Source organism: Stomoxys calcitrans, chromosome 4 (assembly GCF_963082655.1).
Source record: "Stomoxys calcitrans chromosome 4, idStoCalc2.1, whole genome shotgun sequence".
Taxonomy (NCBI): Eukaryota; Metazoa; Arthropoda; class Insecta; order Diptera; family Muscidae; genus Stomoxys; species Stomoxys calcitrans.
In genome coordinates, this window is record NC_081555.1 from 183,401,280 (window position 1) to 183,418,310 (window position 17,031).

Sequence of the window (17,031 nt, forward strand, 5' to 3'; positions counted from 1 at the left end):
GATGACATCAAGGTGAGACTTATGAAAATGTCGCTTGATTGGGTAGGGGGAGGGGAAACAATAAAAAACAACACATGACTTTAAATGTAATTTTATGACTATTTTATCACCTTCCTTTTTAACAGAGAGCCAGCTAGTGAGACTTACCGACCGACCGACCGACCGACCAACCATTTGGATTATATCATTTCTTCGATTACTTGTTTCTTTGATTAATAACTTACTCATTCATTCACTCACTCATTCGCTCATTACTTTAAAGCCGAAGAGACACATTATTCCCATTTCGGCTCTGGAATGCTGTTTGCGGTGCTGATTGCTACCGCCACTACAGCTGGCTAGATGGGGCCACGCACAGTGTGTGTCTTTGGTTGGTTTTTATGACACAGACCATTATGGGTCACGATATTTGTTTTTTGCCATTCAACGCATGAACAAATTTGCATGTCAGAACTTGCCACTGAACAAAAGAAAAATCGCACAGAACATAAAGCATGACAACCAACAATGCAAGGAACGGGGAGAACCGTTTTCTATTTTAACGGCTAAACGATTGGCCATTTTTTTTCATTTTGGTGCTGGTGGCGGTGGTCATGGCGATGGTGGTGGTGGGGGCAATTTGTATACGGAAACTCCAATAAAACAAACTGTAAACATCATCTGCCAATACAAACCAGCGAAAAGCAACAAAAAACAAATAGCCCCCAAAAGAAAACAACTATTCAAATAAAGAGACAATACTCGCCCGAAGAAGAGAAGAAGGTTAGAAAGTTGGAAGAAACGAAGCGAAACACCGAAACACCGCTCCAGTCATTGGTGTCGTTGTCCACTACATTATAGTTGTCATCATAGCTCTATAGAGCGATACCATTGCCAATGCTGAGCTTTATGGTTGGCTTAGTGTTGGTGCTCGTGCTGGCGCTGGTGATAGCGCTGCCGACTGGCCAAAGACACCACGCTTTTTTTCTATTATTGAATCTTGTGTATATTATTATGACCAAGCTAATGATGTTAGCTACCAAATTAGACGAATTGCCTAATTACCACTTTTGGTAGTCGGTTGTCGGTTGTCAGTGACCGGCGATCGGCATTCGGCCAGAAAACTGCCAATATGAACAACTACAATATATATGAAGTACTAACAACATGCAACAGTGCCACCGTAATTGTTATTCGTATAAGGACTGAAATAAAACGAACACTATGTATGTACAAGTATCTAGTACAAGAAACATTTTCTTATCAGAGTTTCGTTCGATTCGAAATGAATTGCATTCAAATGACATAATGTGCCATTGCTGAGAGCTGCTTCGTTAGAGTTTCCCTTTGAATCTGAATGCAGGTATTATTTGTTCAACTTTCATATCAGTTTCTAGACAAATATGCATGTCAATGAAACATAACCCACATGACACTGCTACTCTTCTCGCAAACATATGTGGGTTATAGTTGCAAACTTAATACATATAAAACCTAGGCAATTTCAATTTGACCTGTCGATATCCTTACCGTCTATTATCTAAATCGGACCCTGTTTGTCGTCATCGTTGTAGCAGTGTCTGAGGTTGCAACCCTTACCGATGAAGGACATCATCGGGTCGATCCGGTGTGAACAACCGGCTGCCATGGGATTGGACCTTATTTGTATATGCAGTCAATCAAGTAAATTTACGTACTCATCGTTAATTAAACAAACAACCAGTTAAAAATGCTCATGATACCAAATTGCTTTATGTGACCCTTTCTACGTTGCTGAATCGCATATTCATCTAGCCAATACGCATAACTAATGTTCAGATATCATGCTTATTTGCGCCCTAATATCTATGAAACAACCCACATCCGTTTTCGCTATTTAGTGGGACTTTTGAGGAATTATATGGCACCTGACTTTGGCCGTAAATAGTATAGTATATGTTAGGACCATTCCAAACGCTAAAATTTTCAAAAATTCGGTTTATAGTACCAAGGTATAGCTCAAAATATGTCAAGGTGCAGACATTTCTTTGTAAATTAATTATTGTACTATACTAGCTGAACCAGGCTCGCTCCGCTGCGCCTTCTTTAACCTTATATGGAACAAAATTATCCTTTGAGTATTTATTTTCGACAATTAAAAAGCTTTTAGTGAAATACCATGCTACGAAAATAGTATATGTGTATCGCTTGACTTACATCTGAATCCTATATGATCTTTATTGGTCTATGAATTCGCTCGGAGGGTTTAGGGTCATTAACGTTTGGGTGTTAGATATACTCCATTCCTTAAAGTCTTTATTTCAGCCCGATATTGTCATGATGCCCCATTTAGTGGGACATTTGGCCAGTTGGCCCTGAAAAAATGTCAGCATCGTGCACTTCTCACAAATACCATTTATTTAAACCCTATATTGCTATTGGTTTAAATAGAGTTTATGGTATGAGGCATCCTCAAACACTTGGCCTCAACGTTTTTACTTTTTTGGGGGTTGATTTGGGAAAGGGGCGTTGCCCCAAATACATGGTCCTACATTTGGATATCAGATTCCAATTCTACTCCCAGTAAATAATTGCTGTTTGTGGGGTGTTTTGGGGGAAGGGATGACCCCCAGAAAATCGGTCCCGAAAGTGAGTATCAATTTCGTACTCTTCTCGCCAACACCTTTCATTTAAGCCCCACTTTAACGTGGTCGGTAAATATGTCCGATTTGGGGTATATGCTGCAAAAACTATCTATATCGAGATCCACTCCCTTTAAGTTCCAAATTGTCATGGTAAGCAAATACGTCCTATTTGGGGGTTTTTATGGTGGAGGGACGTCCCTTCGGCAGTCGGACCCGAATGTTGATATCAAATTCGTGGTGGGGAAGGGGGTGGACGCCCAGAAACTTAGTCACACATTTGGAGGTCAGATTCGTATTCTACTCGCAAATGCCTTTAATTTCAGTACCATACTGCCATGGTTGGTACATATGTCCGATTTAGGAGTGCTAGGTACCTCGTCCGAAATTTTTGTTTTTAGGTTATTATAAGAGAGCACACAAAATTTCGCTTAAATCGCACCACCCATCACCGAAACCTGGCATTTCTGAAAATTGGGGTAAGGGGGAAGATCCGCCCCCTTCAGATATCAAAAAATTTTGTTAAATGTTGAGTGTGTGAAAGTAGCTTAAATATATGAATACATTGATTTTGGTGCTATATAAGTGCTGCTGTTGTCGAAGAATATGTGTCTTCATGTGATTTTTCCGACCAATGCAGGACTTCTGATGTTGATGAACAAAAAAGTCTGCTTTATGATAAATTGGCTGAAATTCGTTGATCTTTCCTGTTCGCAGAAAGAGGTGTTCTTATACTAGAAAAGATGCTTGGTTTGAAGGGCATGAAATCCGATATAATATTTCTCTAAGGGATATAGCTTGGCGGACTTATCAACGCGATCGTTCTACTGTGAACTGGAAAGTTTATTGCAGATGCCGCAATAAAACTAAGCGTATTATTAGGAAGGCTAAGTCAATAGCGCATTCAAAACTATTTGATGGCAAGACACCTAAGGAAATGTGGCAGATTCTGGATAAGTATGGGATTGGGAAAAACAATGACATTGTTGATGCGAGCGTGGATGATTTGCACAGGACATTTTTGTCATATCAGTTATCGCGAAGCCAGACTTTTCCTACTCTTCCTAATACTGATGAGGGTTTTTCATTTCGCGCAGTATCAAGAATTGAATTAATTGATGCGTTTTCGTAAAATTAATCGCGAGCTGTTGGATCTGATGGATTACAGTTAAATTTCTTGAAGATTGTTTTTCCTTTTATAAATGATTTTGCCTCTTACCTTGTTAACAACATATTCACAACATCAATATTTCCAGCTGCGTGGAAGCGTGATAAAGTTATACCCATAAGGAAGAATGGTGCCACTGACATTTCTACAATGCCCATATTATCGAAAATGATGAAACATATTATGAAGACTCAAATAAATGAGCATATTTTGAGGGGATTATTATTACATGACTGCCAGTCAGGGTTTAGAAGTGGTCGCTCCACGACGTCTGCCCTTTTAGGTTTAACTGATAATAATCAAAGGACAATCAGTAGTCATGACAAGTGTGTTGTGCTGTCCGTTGATATAGAAAAGACCTTTGACAGACTTGACCATGGAATATTAGTAGGCAAATTGCACTTTTGTTTTGGTTTTTCTAAGTCTGCGTGTTTTTTTGTTGAAATCTTATCTGTCTGATAGGTTTCAATATGTGAGTTGCAATAATAGATTTTCGAATTTGTTGGCGGTAAAAAGTGGGGTGCCGCAGGGTTCAGTACTTGGTCCGTTACTATTTATAATGTATATGAATGATTTGTTTGTTGCTTTTGAAAGTCCTAACTGTTTACCATTTGCTTTTGCTGATGAAGTCCAAATTTTATTGAAAAGTTCTTCTGAAATTCCAGAAGTTTTGCAAGGTAATAGCTCATGCAGTATCTCTATATTAATGGAGTGGTTGCGGGTTAGCAATCTATCTGTAAAGACCAGAAAGATAAAAGCAATGTGCTATGGAAGAAATAGTTCGCCTGTAGTTGTCTGCATAAATAATGTTGTTATTGAGTACGTAAACAGTCTCAATTGTCTGGGAATGATCTTAGATCATGACCTGAGGTATGACGTTAATATTAATTGTGTTATTTCTAAAGTTAATTACACTTTGCGTAAGCTTTATAATATGGAGCTTAGCCTTTCATTGCCAATGAGGAAGGCATTAGTAAATGCCCTTGTTATGCCCTCAATTTTATATTGTGCTGAGATTTGTTGTGGTACTGTCGGGTCAGTTATAAGGAAGCTGCGTCTCGTGTTTAACACACAGCAGTAAGATTTGTGTTTCATGTTGGTGTTCGCCAACATATAACCCCCTATGTTCTAGATTTTTGGGGTTGCTCCTTTAATGATTTGCTAAGTATTCGTTGTTTGCTATTTTTTTTTTTTTTTTGCAAAATATACAAAAATCGGCACCCTGAATTTTTAGTTGAGCTGTTCACTTTTTGAACATCTGTGAGAACCCGCAGCTTAGAATACCTGCACTTACCCCTTCATTAGAACGATCTTTTCACGTCAGAGTGGCTCGGCTTTTTAATTCTTTGCCTCTGAACCTAAGACATTTCAACTTTTCCGTATATACATTTCGTACTGAGCTATACAAGTTCTTTAGTCAAGCGTAGTAATTTAATGGATCTTATAATTTTCTTATTACATTTATAAATATGAGAAAAGACTTCTATACAATTGTTTTCATCTTTAAATGAGTTTTTGTTAAGCGAGTTAAACTGATAAATTATTATTGTAAAATTTTGTAAATTCAGAAGTTTATTTTTAAAATTTTTTTTTATAAAATTTTAAATGTTGAAGTAATTTTAACTTCTTATTGTTTTTATTATTAATTATTATTGATAATGTTTTTTAATATTGAATAATAACTGCTTTTGAGTAGTATTTAATTCCTGATTTAATTTTTAAGGGAAGTATTAATGTTAACTTTTATTATATGTACTATAAATTATTTTTGGTAATATAAGTTAAATTTATGAGATTAACTATTTTTGAGTAGTATTTAATTCCTGATTTATTTTTAAGAAAACTTCAATTTTGTAGTGTTTTAGTCATATATAACAAACTTGCTATATAAAGAACTGTAATATCTTATATATAAAATTCAATTTGTGTTTGTTTGTTTGCTCCATACAGACTCAAAAACGGCTGAACCGATTACCTAGAAATTTCAGCCCCAAAAACCCCTTAAAATAGGTTTATTTGACGATCATGATAATATGGGGCTCAAATGAAAGGTACTCGGGAGTAGATTACAAATATGGTCTGGAAGTTGGAATAGGCTTTTTAATTTTTTTGATAAGGGAAGGGGGCGAACCCTCCACCGTTACCCCAAAAACACTACCCAAAATCAAAAGTGGACCGATAAGGACAATATGGGTATCAAATGAAAAGTATGCGGAAGTAGATAACGAATCCGGCATACAAATTCATGTCGAAGTATAGGGGGTCACCCCACCCCCACAAAAACGCTCAAAATGGGCATTTTAGCCAATCACGGATATATGGGACTCGGTTCATTTGTTCCGTACAGACTGAAAAACGGCATAACCGATTTTCTCGAAATTTCCGCATATTGTGTAGGTTGGTCTGGAAGGAAACATAGGCTATATAATTTTTCGGTATATAGACTGAAAAACGGCATAACCGATTTTCTCGAAATTTTCGCATATTGTGTAGTTGGTTGGTCTGGAAGGAAACATAGGCTATATAATTTTTCGGTATCGGAAGGGGGACGGACCCTCCCCATTATGCCAAAAACACAACCCAAAATCAAAAGTGGACCGATTGGGACAATATAGGTATCAATTGAAAAGTATTGGAGAGTAGAATACGAATATGGTATTAAAATTTGAGCCTTACCTACCATTGCTATTTTGGCCCCAACCCCAAAACTCCCCCAAACAGACATATTGGACGTTCATTTCAATATGGGGCTCAAATGAAAGGTATACGATTTCGAACCTGGCATACAAAATCAGATCGAAGTATAGGGGATCACGCCACCCCTCAAAAACGCCATTAGACCAATTATGATACTTGGCAGATTTTTTTTAAATTTTCGTAGATTGTGTACGTTTGTCTGGAAGGAAACATAGGCTATATAATAGGCTACATCTTGCAAATGTCGCCAACATTAAGAGGGGATAAACATTGCTTTGTCCGAACGCGTTCAGCGTCATAGGCTATAATGGCACGAATTCGATATCCGCATTCAAGGCGAAGCGTCCCTACCCTTAACAGATAATAGAGATTTAAGAGGGAGCAGCGAAGCGGGCGGGAACTTGAATTAAACGAAATGTTGGGACCAATAAAATAAAATGGTAATTTTTATTTACGAAACTTAGGTCTACAAAGCATTAAATAAACTTGAATATTAAACCTTTTTATTTTTGTCGGAACACTGTTTAAATATTATTATGTATACGAGATAACATTATAAATTTGCTTTATAATAAAAATTTTATTATTTTGAACCAAAATTTCTCTATAAAGGAATATTTAGTTACATTTGCTAAAAGTTAATTATATGAATTTATTAAAAAAAAAGCCTCAATATAATTGGTCTCTAAGATAATTTCCTGGGAACAATATCGCTTTCTTAACGTATATAGCGATAATGAACGTACTTATTGCGATCATAAATGCTTGCATTAGCTAACGATTTTTTTTAAATAAAATGATTAACCGTTTTGACTTGATTAAATCAGCAGTCAAAAACCACAAACGGCAGTGTTCCATTAGTATTGCAAATCTTATCTGATGTATACAAGTCAATCTTGTATGCCTGTTTATTTTCATGTTCCCTATAGACGTAAAACTAGCTGGGCCTTTTGCTATTATTTATGCAGATGGTTAAACTGTGGTAAATATTTTTTGCATATCTAAAGGGAACGGGGCCCTCTCTCTTACCACAATTGAAAATAAAATCCTAGATCGTAGAGATGGGTGAAGTGGTTTAAGCGAATAAAAGCCGATCAAAATCGATAAAAGCCCAAGCCCAGATAAAAGTTGATAAAAGTCCAAATAGACTGTAGCCCATCAATACAATATGAACTTTAAGAAGCCCTACAATTGAATTAGAGTATGAATTTTTGTGTCAAAATTTCGGGCCAAAGGTCAGACGCCCTAACGGACATGTAGGCCGTATTATATTTTAAAATAAATCAGTAAAGGACACATTGGTCTCCTAAAATTTCCAACTTCTATCTTTAAGAGAAAAAGTTCTTAAAGAAAAGAAGTCGGAGTCCCTATCACAAATTAAAAAAAAAAAGTAAGAGCGTGCTAAGTTCGGCCGATTCAATATTCTTTGTTTTAGGCAAACAAAGAATATTGAATAAGAACTGTTATGCTATTGGAGCTATATCAAGTTATAGTCCGATTCGGACCATAAATGAATGCTGAACATTGTAGAAGTCATTGTGTAATATTTCAGTTCAATCGGCTAAGAATTGCGCCTTGTGGGGGCTCAAGAAGCAAAATCGGGAGATAGGTTTATATGGGAGCTGTATCAAGCTATTGATCGATTCAGACCATAAAAGACACGTATGTTGAAGGTCATGAGAGAAGCCGTTGTACAAAATTTCTGCCAAATCGCATGAATTTGCGCCCTCTAGAGGCTCAAGAAGTCAAGATCCCAGATCGGTTTATATGACAGCTATATCAGGTTATATGCCGATTTGCGCCAAACTTAGCGCAGTTATTGGAAGTCATAACAAAACACGTCGTGCAAACTTTCAGCCAAATCGGATGAGAATTGCGCTTTCTAGAGGCTCAAGAAGTCAAGACCCAAGATCGGTTTATAGCGCAGCTATATCAAAACATGGACCGATTTGGCTCATTTACAATCCCAACCGACCTACACTAAAAAAAAAGTATTTGCGCAAAATTTCAAGCGGCTAGCTTTACTCCTTCGAAAGTCAGCGTGCTTTCGACAGACAGACGGACGGACATGGCTAGATCGACTTAAAATAACATGACGATCAATAATATATATACTTTATGGGGTCTCAGACGCATATTTCGAGGTGTTACAAACAGAATGACGAAATTAGTATACCCCCATCCTATAGTGGAGGGTATAATAAACTGTGTGTCATATTTCTCTTTGGTGACGCGGCGGCAACGACACTGCCCGGCGCGAGATAGATGTGAGCACAACACTGGCTGGAACATTGAGGTCCAATCTCTGTGGTGTTCATTGATGTCATGCGAGCTACCGGGCGCGTCTACAGGTTGCGGATAGTGGAATGCGTCATACGGAGTAGCTGCTATGGCAGTAGCGGACAATCAGCGGTTTAGAGCGGAGAGTCTCAATGAAAGTCCGGGTAGCACTGGCTCTTGCACAAATACAGAGTGCCTATAATGCTCGATATGACAAGGCGAGTTATTGGCGCATTTAAATAACCAATGGCCAGCATGTTCACGCGGCGATTGGTTCTTTGGATCGAAACGAGCTTACTTAGCTTTCATGAGCTTGAAGAGGATCGCCAGCTCCACATGAAAATGTGGCTACAATAACACCTTGTTATCCATGATACAATGCCAGATGTTCCAGATAATGTGTATTACACATAACTTGAGCCGCTATTTGATAAAAATGAATATTCCTATTGCGATCCGATTGTTGTTGTTGTTGTAGTTGTAGCAGTGTGTTATACACTGGGGCGGCAGCCCTTGCCGATGAAGAACTCCATCGGGTCAATCCGATAAATACAACCGGCTGCCATGGGATTGAATAGCCCTGGTAATAGAAGGTACGTAAACTTCAACACGGATGGTTCCACACTAGACGACCAGATGGGCTTTGGGGTGTTCAATGACCAATTTAGTGTGTATCAAGAGGAGATCCTAGCAATTAAAGAAGTGGTGGATTGGTTAAGATGACATTATTGTCTTAAAGACAATTGGCATAAATGTCCTCTCAGGCAGCCAGACAGCCATTAAATCTCTGATGAGCGTATATCTGAATTCAATAAACTGCCCTCGTCTTTTGCAGATCTCACAACGTTGTCGAGACACAGATATATTCCAGAGAATTGTGTAGCAAACGAACTTGCAAGTCTGTGGTACATGGTCTGGTATACCTCTATCGACATGTAAGCTAAACCTTCAGGGTCAGGCCCGAATGCGGGTTCCAAATACTTAAAATTTTGTGCCCCCCATCCAGACTTGAAGAGCTCGGCTTTGCTGTCGCTGGCTAAAACAGACGTCTCGGTCATTGCGTCCATCATGACAGGTCACTGTCTGATCGGAATAAAGGTTGCAAGTAACGACTTCTGCAAAAGCTGTAAGGACGTCAAGGAAGAGGAGGAAGAGGAGGAAAGGGATACTATAGAACATTTGCTGTGTGCTTGGAAATTAACAAATTGTACTACCATTTAACATTACATGGTGTAGAATTTAATCTTTGTTGTGTATTAAATCAAATTAGACTGCATTTAAACCTCATTAATTTCAGGTTGCTGGTGAAAAAATCAATGAAAACGTGCACCTTGCGGCAATTTGGCGCTGAATTGTCGGTATTATTGTTATTCTTTGCAAAGCACATTCGTATCGTATCGATGTGGGAATTGGGGATTTGACTATCTCTTCTTCGGTGGGGGCACACATTCAGTCACACATATTTACGTTTAACGCGAGCATTTCATCTTCTCATTTGCGAATATTTTTTACTTGCATTTATATTTAACTTTCTTTTGTGCTTGTACACAAATAAAAGTACAATCGTACATATCTTTGGTACGTCTGTTTGTGCAGATAGATGTCTCATGAAATGAGCCGAAGAAATTATTCATAAACTTCCGCAAAACAGACCGCAAGAGTAAAGAAGAAAACCAGAAACATGTACGGTGATCCGCTTTTGTGTGTAGATGTCGATATCGAGTTTTGATGTTGTGGACAGTCATTACAGGCGGCTGCATTTTTATAGATACAACAATATAATAAAATTGGTTTCACAGTTGAACGAACGAACGAACGAACGAACGTATGAACGACGAAACGAAGAAAGTAAAAGTCAACGTAGATCCTAATTTCATTTGAAATCGATAGGTTAAAACCACATTGACGCCTTGTCCCAATACAGCCTACGCCTCCTTCTATTGCTGCTCATGAGGATGGCACACAATTCGTAGAGCAACGGTGCTGCCATTGTATAAATACTATGTCTTGCCGCGCATTGTTGGAAATCATGAAGCAATCTGCAGCCACGGTTTGTTGTGCATGGAAGTGTGCTTGCGCTACAAATATTGGGCATTTGCATCGTTTACATTCAAATGGAAACATCAGCTTTGTTGCCGTCCACACTCTCTGGTCATATTATGCAATCCCACTGCTTAATTATCCATTCCACGCACACAACGATGACAATTGAACGATTTAGCTGTGCCAAATCTTGTTACTCTTGCATACTGCTCCCACTAAATGAGCTCTAGCTAAGGAATGATAAGACTACCAAATGAATTTTTTTCGTACCAAGTACATATGTACGTGATAAATTCCTATGTATGTCTGGGTTAACATGTAAATAAAACAAAATCAAAACAAACAAAATGGTGACAACACCTGAGATAGTCAGCAATCAGCGGGTGTATACTGCAATGTGCACTTAGAGCGAAAACTACAAATGCCATTTAGATTTGTCAGTCTATGTGATACACTTCTGGGAAGTTGACGGTTAGCGATTGAATCATGTGGCATTTTGTCCAAAGAATAAAAGCCAGAGATAGCATTTATGACTCAAGCCTATTGGCTGGCGAATTGTCCATCCTGCTCGTATGTTGGGAATATCTTTAATTTCTAAATAAACATACTATGGCCATATCTTGTATGAAGGGAATTATGTAAATCCCAAGACAACGCTCATTTCGAAGAGCCCATAAACGTAGTGTCTGCTATAAGTTTGTTTGTTATTTGTTCAATATCGCTGACCGAACACCAGCATTACGGTATGCATTGCCCTTGTGTGCGCTTCTAAGGGTGTGTCACCGTCTAATGTTATAACTTACAGCAAGTACTTCGTAATTGTGTTAAAAGAGAAAAAAAACGAAAAAAAATTTTACTTGAAGGCCACAGCGGCACAGAGGTTAGCAAGTCAGCCCAAGACGCTGAACACCAGGGTTCGAAACCTGGCGGAAACATAAGATTTTCATTTTCAGCGGTGATCAATCCCATGGCAGCCGGCTATACGTACCGGGTTGACCCGATGAAGTTCTTCATCGGCAAGGGCTGCCGCCTGCATAACACACTGCTACAACAACAACTCCTAATGTTGGGGTCATTAGTGAGATAGCTAACCATGTGAAAACTTCTCCTTAGATGTTGTCGTCCTGCTGCACGCCGTTCAGTCTATATACTGTCGGACGACACCCATTCACATGTGAGAAGTTTGCGTCCTGTTCATAAATGGAACGCATATTTACAAATCGACATGTTCACTACAAGTAGTAAATTTGCCTTGAATCCGAAACTGGATAATTTAAAAAGTCTTCAGTATTGTAGACTTATTAGACCCACAATGCAAAATCCAGAGAAGGGCAGGATACACCCTTAATGCCTAGTATCCAAATTCTAAAAGACAATAATATCAGAAATCTTTTAAATATTAAACAACATTTTAAACTAACGGAAAAGCCGACTATGCAAACGCTATTATGACCCTCGATATAGTTAAGCGTTTAAAAACTACTACGATTGGTCATAGTGTCGTTTTATATTAACGGGACTGTACACTCAGAAGGTGAGGACCAGAACTCCGATGGAAAGACTTAATGGATAAATATACCTCGAGACTTGGAATCAGAAATAAGAGAAGAAGCGCCGTTGATCGAGGCAGTTTTAACTCTATTATGAGTTTGACTAAAGGATCATGCGGTTTGTAGCAACCTACAAAATAGGCACATACTAAATGCAAAATTAATTGAATACCGTGGCCGTTTTTCAATAATCTCCTTTCTGTTCAATGTAAATATCATTTGAAAAACATTTGAAAGTATTTTAAATATTTAAAAAAATCCTTTCAAATTTTGATTCCAGTCATTTTTTTATCCTCCACCATAGGAAAGGGGTACACTAATTTCGTCATTCTGTTTGTAATACCTCGAAATATGCGAAATATGATCGTCATGTCATTTTAAGTCGATCTAGCCATGTCCGACCGTCTGTCCGTCGGTCTGTCTGTCTGTCGAAAGCACTTTAACTTTCGATGAAGCAAAGTTAGCCACTTTAAATTTTGCACAAATACTTTTTATTAGTGTAGGTCGGTTGGGACTATAAATAGGCCATATCGGTCCATGTTTTGCTTTAGCTGCCATATAAACCGATCTTGGGACTTGACTTCTTGAGCCGCTAAAGGGGGCAATTCTCGTCCGATTCGACTGAAATGTTGCACATAGTGTTGTGGTATCACTTCCGACAACTGTGTTAAGTATGATTCAAATCAGTTCATAACGTGATATAGCTGCCATATAAACCGATCCGGGGTCTTGACTTCTAGAGGGCGCAATTCTTATCCGATTTCTCACGTGGCGATCTTATCTGATTTGGCTGAAATTTTGCATGAGGAGTTTTATTATGACTTCCAATAATTTTGCTAAATATGTCGCAAATCGGTAAAAAAGCTGATATAGCTGCCATATAAAAACCGACCTGGGATCTTGACTTCTTGAGCCTCTAGAGGGCGCAATTCTCTTCACTTGACAGTCGCTTGATTTATGATCAGTTTAGTTTGCCGTTTCATAATAGACTTTCTTATAATGTATAACACTTTTGTTAACATACGGACCCGAAAGCCGAAGAAAATTGTCCAAAATAAGGCCTCCCAGGCACTATTTTTCAAACTGGCCACAAACAAAAGCCCCATCCCTATTTTTATAATAAAGTTTAAGCTTCTTGGCCATGAATTAAAATTATGTGCTTTATATTACATCTTGAAAGCTACTACACGCCTTAAAAACCTCCGAATTGTTTGAATATGTTTTCCAATATCGATCGAATTTCTGTGCTTTGATGTGTAGCATTGTCCAACAACTGATCATTTCAATCCCATGGCAGCCGGTTGTACGTACCGGATTGACCCGATGGAATCCTCCATCGGCAAGGGCTGCCGTCTCGGTGTAAAACACACTGCTACAACAACAACAACAACAACAACAACAACAACAACAACAACAACAACAACTGATCATTTAAAGTAAATTTCTTCGAGAATGGATTAGATTAAGTACAAATATCACGGAGTTGTACCAAGCCCCACCCTTAGTGAGGAGGAACGTAATTGTTTCTTGCTCAAATCGAATCCTTATTATCCTCATTAACATTTTACCATAAGGAGTAGAAAAACTTAAAATTGTAAGATACGCCATTCAAATGGTTTAAATGTTCGTGGATTTTTAACACATGTTGGGTATTGATAATTGCGGGTTCCTAGATGACACGAGCCTTCAAAAAATCATGAAAACTGCAACCCAAAACGTCGGTCAAGTATGGCGTTACATGTTCGCTAATATGAAGCGAGTATACAAAACGAATAACCCTATTAAAAATAAGCTGTAGTTTTCTAAAAAAAAGTAGGCCCCTTATCATTGAGCTTAAACTTGAATCGGACTGCACTCATTGATTTGTGAGAAATTTGCCCCTGTTCCAGTGGAATATTCATGGACAAAATTTGCATTTGCGTTTGCATTTTTGGAGTTTTCTAATAACAACCCCAGGAACACCCGAATAAACTTCAATACAATATAGAAAAATTGGCATAATTAACCCATGTGCAAGCTTTATTCTTATTTTCAAGGACAGACACAATTCCAAACTGTATAATTTTTTCAACATGAAATTAACTTGCATACAACAGAGTTTATATGAGACTGAAAGCTCAAATCACTGTCTAAAATAATTAAACATGATCCACAAAGGCAATATTACCATTACTAACACGGATTGAAGCATCAACTGTCCCAATACCAAATCTCATTGCCTTTGATTTGCCCGTATTAATCGACCATTTATTTATGCACATCCAATCATACAGAATCATACATGAATAGTCAATTACACTTTGGAGTACATCAGGAAAATCTGAATCACACTTAAACAGATGTTGAACGTCATCTGCAAATGCAAAAGGCAAACAATTATGCGACGACACTAAGTCAAACAGATCATTCATAAATAGTGGCCCAAGGACAGACCCTTGGGGAACTCCACTAATAACAGGCAGTAAATCGGAACAAACACCGTCACTGCAAACTGGTACTGATAACGTCCACAAAGATACAACTTAACAAGAGAACAAGCAGAGCCAGAGAATCCAAAATAAGTATGCATTTTATTAACAATAATCGAGTGATCTAGTCTGTCAAAAGCTTCCTCTATATCTAGTGACAATTTAAGTTAATCCTTCAAATTGTTTAACCATTTTTTTTTTGGCAAACTTTAGATTACTACGATGTTGCGTGTAAATTATTCGGCTAAAACGAATGATTGTTATCTTTTGTGTTGGTAAGTGTTATTGTCACAATTTAAAGTTACTAACCACTTGTTATGGGGTATTGGCACGCGTGCTAATTTCGAAATAATTCTTATACGCATGTAATATCCTTTAAATGTGAAAGCGGTCATTTTCTATACTGTACGTTATTCGTAGACAGACTACTACCGTGTACTGAAAAAGTAATGCAATCAATGGCATACTTAAAAATCTTATAAATTAAAAATAATTCGTGCATTTTAAAAGAGTAAGTCTAACGTCTGTTCCATGTCATATTCGACAATAGCAAATGGCTCTTATCTATATTCTCAAGTGTCATTAAACTCCCATTGGGGTGGATATGTTTAAGTAATAAATAATATGTATGAGTGTGTGCGTGGCATTCGACGGTGCCATGCCAGAGTAACATTCATTATCCATTAAGCGCCATTACTTGTTGTCCTGAGTGTAGTTGAGTGTCGCCACAATGGCTTTTGGGAAAATCGTACTGTATGGATGGACTGACGTATTGCGGAAGGGACATGGATATTTATTTTTCTTTTTTTTACAAACGAGAGCGCGCGCTTCTCATTCGAGTAAACGAATAGCATGCATACAAATTTAATATAGGTGACGGTGGTACACATTCACTCACTGTCACTCACATAAAGACTCAATCGAATGGTGTTGCTGAAAGCGATCTTTAATGCAGTCCGTCATTTGTTTAATTAACTTGACACTGCTTCAAAGTGATGTCACGATATCTTTATGTACAAATATTCGTGTAGATGTAGATGTAGATGTTTGCAAGTGCATTGTTTAGTGCAGTGCCATGCATGCACAATCATTCAATCATGCCATTTGGGTCAGTATAATATCATCATAAAGATTCTCAGTCGAACAAAGAATGCAAAACACGGTCCGATATAAACTATTGGCAGTGGTTGAAGGTGTATAAAGAGTTCTAGGCGAAATCAGCGATGCATTCATCGACAAAAATCGACAACTACTACTCTACTACAAATAAATGCTGTCTTCGCATGTGTGGGCATACATTGATTCACCACTAAATCGCTGATCTGTCTTTTAATAAGTGCGTCTTAATTTTTTGCTTGTGATATTCAAAAGAAAACATGTGTCAAGAATCTATGGGATCGAGTTTCTAAACAAAAATGTCAATTATTTGACCAGTTGACCAATTTGATTTAAAACTTCGGTTTAGTTAAATGCTAATACTATATTGGATGAATATCCAACATGTATTCACAAAACTTAAAACAGCTTTATGGAAGGTTTATTTGACTGCTCTATAAAGGAAATCTGTCAAATAAGCCTACTTTAACGCTTCTTATAGTTTTGTGAATATGAACATTAGTTTTCAACATTTAGACTCAACTCCAGCGTTATAATTGTTGAAATCAATTGTGACACATATTTAGTGTTCCTGACAAACTTTGAAATCACATACGAATTACTGATCAAGGCAAAACGTTTGTAATATGAAGTTTATTAAAGAATCGAATCGGCATAACTTATTAATTGGAGAGAAATCTACCCTTGTTTTATTTAACTAACATTAAATAAAAAAGGCTTACATCGAGAAAATGAGTAGATATTCTGTTATTTTCATAGATGAGAGAAATTAAAAGACTAAAATAATCTTTGGAGAAATGTTTAAATAAATCCACTTTAAAAATCAGTGCACGTGTAGTACGATTACATTTTTTTGGAAACGAACACACAAAGTGAAAAAATTGTAAGAAAAACACGAAAACGAATGTTTTCCAACTCGCCATTTTTGGTAATGGTCCCAAAACTTTTATGATTTCAAAATTGTGTAGCTTTTTTATTTATTTGCTTAAATATTAGCCAAGCCCTAAGACCTCATTTGACTAATAGACTAAATTTAAGTTAAAATATTATAAAAAAAATTTTCTTAAATATAAATATATAATAATGAATGACTACTCAGTTAAACTGAA

At 37.4% G+C, this 17,031-nt stretch overlaps 1 protein-coding gene across 1 annotated transcript in view; it reads right to left on the reverse strand.

The window, feature by feature from the left end:
• The window catches only part of LOC106095892 (plastin-3), a 30,738-nt gene that overhangs the window by 10,030 nt on the left and 3,677 nt on the right, over positions 1–17,031 (reverse strand). The gene's annotated exons all lie outside the window — the stretch shown is intronic.